Source organism: Mobula birostris, chromosome 6 (assembly GCF_030028105.1).
Source record: "Mobula birostris isolate sMobBir1 chromosome 6, sMobBir1.hap1, whole genome shotgun sequence".
Classification (NCBI taxonomy): Eukaryota; Metazoa; Chordata; class Chondrichthyes; order Myliobatiformes; family Myliobatidae; genus Mobula; species Mobula birostris.
Window position 1 is genome coordinate 74,861,270 of NC_092375.1, and position 6,823 is coordinate 74,868,092.

Sequence of the window (6,823 nt, forward strand, 5' to 3'; positions counted from 1 at the left end):
CCCCTCATCTTGGAAAAGATGTGCTGGCATTGGAGAGGGTTCAGGGGAGGTTCACAAGGACGATTCCAGGAATGAAAGGGTTATCATATGAGGGACGTTTGATGGCTCTGGGCCTGTTCTCACTGGAATTTAGAAGGCTGACGGGGGATCTCATTGAAACCTTTGAAATATTGGAAGGCTTAGACAGGGTAGATGTGGAAAGGATGCTTCCCATGGTGGAAGAGTCTAGGACAAGAGGGCACAGCCTCAGGATAGAGGGGTGTCCATTTAAAACAAAGATGCAGAGAAACTTCTTTAGCAGAGGGTGGTGAATTTGTGGAATTTATTACCACATGCAGCTGTGGAGGCCAGATCGTTGGGTGTATTTAAGACAGAGCTTGATAGGTTCTTGATTGGACATGGCATCAAAGGTTATGGGGAGAATGCCAGGGAGTGGGGCTGAGAGGGGGAAAAGAGGATCAGCCATGATTGAATGGCAGAGCAGACTCAATGGGCCAAGTGGCCTAATTCTGCTCCTGTGTCTAGTGGTCTTATGACCTGGTTTCACCCTGTGTGACTGAATTCTTGGGAAATTCCCCTATGGAAGTTACTAATCCAGTTGCACGCTGAGCATCCAGTTTTTTGCTGATCTGTTTGATACTGTATAATGTCTATTCTTAATGTGATGGATGTCCTTCCAGAGACACCACTTATTGATATAATAATCTATTGCCTGCAGCCCACTCAGTTTAGCATCCTTCTGCTCTGCTGAAGCACTTTCACATGACTCCAAAAGAGGAAACGTGAGCTTATTGTGTCAGCTTTCTTTAGCAGCACACTTACTAAAATTGGAACGGCGTAGAGAAGATTAGCACTGCCTTGTGCAAGGATGATACACAAATTCGTGAAGTGCTCCATTCTATTAAAAAGAAGTGTGTGAAATCTGCAAAGTCTTGTTTCATTCTGAGCAAAATGTAGGTTCTGTTTTACACTAGAGCATGTTTCTATAAAGAAATTTTAATTTGACATTGCAGTTCAATTATTATTATGGGGCCACTGGGATTTATTATTTAAATAAGAGTCACCTAAATTGCATTAGGTTCTCCCCTGACTAGTGGAACTCAATTAGAGCATAATGAAGCCGTGCTGAAGGACAGAGAGACACGATCACACTTTCCCCAGAGTCACAAATGTAACAAAGCAGAAGGCTTGTGGTTTTACACAAGTAGACCTGTGATTTCCGCATTCAGTTCAATTACAGGGAGAAAAGCATCATGGGACGTGGCTCTGAAGACAAGAAATTGGCGTGCACTCGTCAAGGGCAGAAAGCAGTTGGCTCACAGTGGGATGTATCATTGTCCATGGCCCTGCCACTGAGGAATTTAGTACCACAGGTGGTCCGCTTTTAGATTCAATTCCTTCCCTGTAGAAATTGGAGATATGCAAAGGAAATGTTAAGTCCAGGGGCTCAGCCAGAATTTCAGGGCCATAGGGGAATCAACTTTCATGATGAACTAAGCCATGTCCACAACTCACTGTGATGACTGAGATCAGGAGCTAATTGTTACCATACTTTGGGCAATGGTTTGTACCCGCCTACAAGTACAGAGGGCAACTGGGTGTTGGTGTGGGCATGTGTCACCTGTCATGCATTGACGCTCAGCGGGTTACAATTTTTAATGACAAAAGTACGTTTTTTCTAACTAAATAATTCTAAAAAATCAATTTTAATTATAATCCTACAATACTATAACAAATACTCAGATAATAACAATGACCAATACAAACTATGGGAAACTATGTCTCCATCCCAATCTAGAATGACATTTATCCCCCGTGGTGCCTAGTGATCCAAGAATACTTCCATCGTAGCCATGGACTCTGCATGCTCTTTTCCTAGAGATATCCAGACACAGACATATCCCTGAAAAATTGCCAGTAGTCAGCCTGGGCACTGCTTGCCTCCAGGACCCATGGATAGACATCTTGGCCAGCTGCAGGAACAATGTTGCTAGAATAACCTGCCGCTTCCTTGTCCCCCCACCTCCCCCTGTACTGAATGACCAAATATGTGGCCATGTTTGTGGATGATATGAAGATAGGTGGAGGGGCAGGTTGGTTGAGGAAGCAGGGAGTCTGCAGAAGGACTTAGACAGATTAGGAGAATGAGTGATAAAGTGGCAGTTGGAATATAGTGTAGGGAAGTGTATGGTCATGAACTTTGGTAGAAGGAATAAAGGTGTAGACTATTTTCTAAATGGAGAGAACATTCAGAATTCAGTGGCGCAAAGGGACTTGGGAGACTTCATGCAGGATTCCTTAAGGTTAACTTGCAGGTTGAGTCGGTGGTAAGGAAGGCAAATGCAAATTTAGCATTCATTTTGAGAGGAATAGAATATAAAAGCTAGAATGTAATGCTGAGGCTTAATAAGGAATTGATCAGACCACACTTGGAGTTTGTGAGCAATTTTAGGCCCCTTATCTAGGAAAGGACGTCCTCCTGTTGAAGAGGGTCCAGATGAGATTCACAAGAATGATTTAGGAATATAGGAATAAAGGTGTTAATGTATGAGGAGCTTTTGAATGCTGTAAGCCGGTACTCACTGGAGAACAGAAGAATAGGGGTGGGGGGTGGGGGGGTGGATCTCATTGAACTCACTGAAACCTATCAAATATTGAAAGACCTATATTGAGTGGACCTGGAGAGGATGCTTCTTATGGTGGTAGAGTCTAGGACCAGAGGGCATAGCCTCAGAATAGAAGGATGTCCCTTTAGAACAGTGATGAGGAGGATTTTTTTAGTCAGTGGTTGGTGAATCTAGGCAATTCATTGCCACAAATGGCTGTGGAGGTTGATAGGTTCTTGATCAATAAAGGCGTCAAAGGTTATGGGGAGAAGGCAGGAGAGTGGAGTTGAGAGAAATAATAAATCAGCTATGGAGCAGACTAGATGGCCAAATGGCCTCATTCTGTTCCTGTGTCTTATGGTCATGTTGTCTTATAGATAAAACCTTTGTGAGCATGTTCCTGAGAGTTGAGCCCCGAGGTGGGCCAGTGTTATGATATGCCAGACTGACCAGTGCACTGAACATGGGTTGTGTGAAATAAGAGTGGACATTAGCACGTGAGTTGTGAGCAGCAATATTTAATTTAAAAGGTTTAATGTATGATGGAGCAGGTGTCTGTGATGGTGGCGGGTGTAAGGTCTGTGATGGTTTGTGCTGGGTGTGTGATGGTGGGTGCAGAATATGAGGTGGTAGGTGCAGAGGTCTATGGTGGTACAGGTGCAAGGTTTGGGACGTTGGGTGCTTTGCCTGTGGTAGTTGGTGCAGAAGTCTGTAGTGATGGGTGCCTGGTATGTGCTGGCAACTGAAAGGTCTGCAATGGTGGGTGCAAGGTTCTCCAGTGCTGGATTTAGACGTCAGTGGTGGTGGTGGTGGATACAGGGTTCTGTGGTGGTGGATTTAGGAGCCAGTGGTGATGGTGGTGGATACAGAGGTCTGTGGTGGTGGGTGCAGGGAGTCTGTGGTGGTGGGTGCAGAGTCTGTGGTATTGGATGCTGGGTTCAGTGGTGGTGGGTGCTGGCTTCTAAGGTGGTGGGTGCAAGGGTTCTGTAACATGAATAACTATATACGCTGTCAACATCTTACTCCATCGGAGATCAAAGTGGTTTCTTTTTTTCTGTGAACCTACAAACTTAGCATCATGGAAACATCATGTTTCTTTTTAATGGTAGTTTGACATAAGTGTGTTCCATTTATCTGTGGAAGTTGGCTGGTGAGCAGCCTTATCACAAAAGTTATTGTAACAGAGTATTTGATCAGGGAGGAACAGCATCAGAGACATTGTATTAGTCATTCCCCATCTTGTATTTTACTTGCAATTTCTTCAAACATTGAATACAATTGTAACTACTAGCAGCATGGTTGACATATCCCAATCTGTGGCTGATAAAAAAGTGTTCATGTAAAGGATGGAGGAGGGAGATCTGGTGTAAGTTTTCTAGGGGTCATAATGTTAAATTTGGAAGAATGAGTTGATGTCAGTGGGGTTTGAAGGGGTAAGGGTGAGAACTCCTCACGACAAATTCAACATGATAGGCCAGCAGCGTAGACAGGGAGGTATGAGGCAGCAGTAAATGGACCTCAGGATCTTGGGGAGGTGGTGTGGAGAGTGAAAAGAGTGCACAGGGAATAATGTGAGTACAAGAATCAAGCAAGTTTGCCTTTGTGAGTTGGAGGACTGATAGGAGTTGGTGCACATCCTATGAGGTGGCACAATTACAGAGGCAGTTTACGATGGAGAAGTGTGAATCAATCAGTAGGATTTGATGCTATTCTTTCCCAGCTTTCCAGCTCGGAATCCCATTTTCTATCTAGGCTCAGACCTGCTTTCCTTGGAGAAGGAAGTGGGGAGGATGATTGTGCACTCAGGGAGCGACTACACTGAGAGATAGCAATAGTTTTACTAGGGACTAGGGTGTCAAGGCTCAAACCTGTTTTCCTCGAAGAAGTAAGTGGGGAGGAAGGTTGTGCACTTGGGGAATGACAAGGACTGAGAGATGGCTATAGATTTAATAGGGACCAGGGCATCAAGGGTCAAGCTGAGCAAAATATTGTGCAGTTGCAAAGATAATGCGACAAGTTGATGTTCACAAACAAAGCAGATGGAATTTGAAGATTGTAAAGGGTTTGGGGATACCTTTTCCTAGTAAGTGCGGACAATAAATGGGGTAGGCAGAGGGACTGATGAGGTGGGTTGAGAGAGGTTGAAGAAGGGATCAGAAATGATTCTGTGGAAGCAGTGAGATCAAAGCAGAAATGTATTTAGCATCTGTGGAAAGAGAAACAGTTAACTTTTCAGGTCTGTGATGTGAAGATGGGATTTGAGGGATTGTGGAGGCTAGACAGAGAGTTAATGGCAGTGCAGTGGCACAGCAGGTGGAGCTTCCTCCACTGCCTAGTGGCACCAAGGAACCATGTTTGATCTTGACCTCTGGTACAGTCAGTGAGGAGTTTGTATGTTCTCCATAGATATCCTGTGAATGTTCCAGTTCCCTTCTATACCCCAAAGACTTGTTGGCTGATAGATTCATTGGTCACTGTAAATCATCACTGGTATAGGTTTGTGGTAGGGGAATCAGAGGGAAGACAATGGGCATGTGAATGAATGTGACTGACAGAATTGCTCTAAACAGTGCTCTGGCCTGTGGTTAGCTGAGTCACCCCCTTCAAGAGCAGTCACCACTCTCTACTGAGTTTCAAATGCCCCATTTTCTTCAAGTGGTTTGGATGTTAGAAGCACACAACCATACAGCAGACAGTAATTTCTCAGTCTTCATCTTTTGCAACTTCACAGTGGCAAAACCATTACCTAATAATGCTAATAAATATGAGAATCCATTCAGAACAAATTAAGGTAATATTAGCAATGTATGGGGTGATACCTTTCATAACTAAAATAAGATATTAAATTGAGTAGGTTAGATTACTCCCTTTTGAGTCCTATTTTTAATCTAATTAAATGGATGTCCTGCCCATTTCAGAGCTGACATTAACAACTGAGTGAGCACGTCATAAACATATTCATGAAGAATGAATTTCTGTCTGCTTACAGATTGCAAACCTCTGTCCTCACACACAGACTGCAGTCTTCCGGTTGCCCATGCAGAATGCAGCCTTCTGTGCACTCAGGCTGCAATCTTCTGTCTCCATTCACAGACCTCCATATGGGTAAAATTTTGCTGCTCTGATATTAATTAAAATTTCATTGCAGGTTTTCATTATCCAGTGTCTAGAAGGAAAATATGATTGATCAAGTGCAAATCTCTCTTTGTCCTCAGTTTTTTTCCCCTCATTTCTTACTTGTTGGAACATTGGTCCAAAAGTTTACTTTAAAACACCTAGGGCGTGTCTCATCGGCTGCCATCTCGTCTCAGTGGCTGGCATTACTCAATATTGTGTTTCAGCTTTGCAAGTGTTGGCTGAAATGTTAAACGTTTTCCACTTCGTAAGCAGAGAGTTCTGTCAAGTGCAGACTTGACAAATCTCTCCCACAAGGGCTTAATGTATCTCAGTACTTAAAAAAAACAATATTTTTTCCATTTTATAAGTTTCGGCATCTCCTGCTTGCACTTTCTGTAATTTTAAAACAATGTTCTGATTTGCAACAGAACAATCAGTTGAAGACTAAAAACTAAGGTGTAGCTGATTTCCATGCAGCATGTAGAAATATTTTGGGATATCTGCAATAACATTTGTTTTGTTGGGCTGCCAAATGGATGCAGAAATTTTGGAAGCTGATATGAGTGTACGAGATTACATACCCTGATTCTCAATTCTTTAGAAGCCTTTCACTCAGTCAGAAAAACATGCACTTTGACATCAAGCTTTGTAGATGAGGTTAACATAAATAAGTTTTGCTGCACTTTCATCTGTAACTTGCTCCTTCCTTGTATGTGCACCAGGCAGGTTTGACTTTGAGGCTTCAGATAACGATGTCAGCAACCTAGGCCATCGTGTACTGAAATTGCAACCCCCACCCCCTCATTCACCATTACCCAGTAACCAGGAATTAACGATTATATTTTCAATCCGGTAAATTGATACTGAATGTGCCAAATCACTAGCGCTCACCAGCAAACATAGTGAAGATTAGTATGTTCCCTGAACACTTGACTGCTTAACAAGGTGTTGGGTTTCTACACCTCTGAGCACTAAATGATGTTGAAGCAACCTCCCCTTCTGTCAGAAACAGACCGTGGGTATGAATTTCTGTGCATTTCCAAAGCCGGATATTGTAGCGACATGTATTAGAGAAGCAAGTCAAACCACAGTCCACTTCC

The 6,823-nt window shown here is 43.2% G+C and overlaps 1 non-coding gene across 1 annotated transcript; it reads left to right on the forward strand.

Annotated features, from left to right (window-relative positions):
- Positions 1-801: 801 nt before the first annotated feature.
- On the forward strand, positions 802-903 carry LOC140199909 (U6 spliceosomal RNA). Its single transcript, XR_011886523.1, has one exon. It is a non-coding gene; the product is annotated as a U6 spliceosomal RNA (small nuclear RNA).
- The last annotated feature ends 5,920 nt before the right edge of the window (positions 904-6,823 follow it).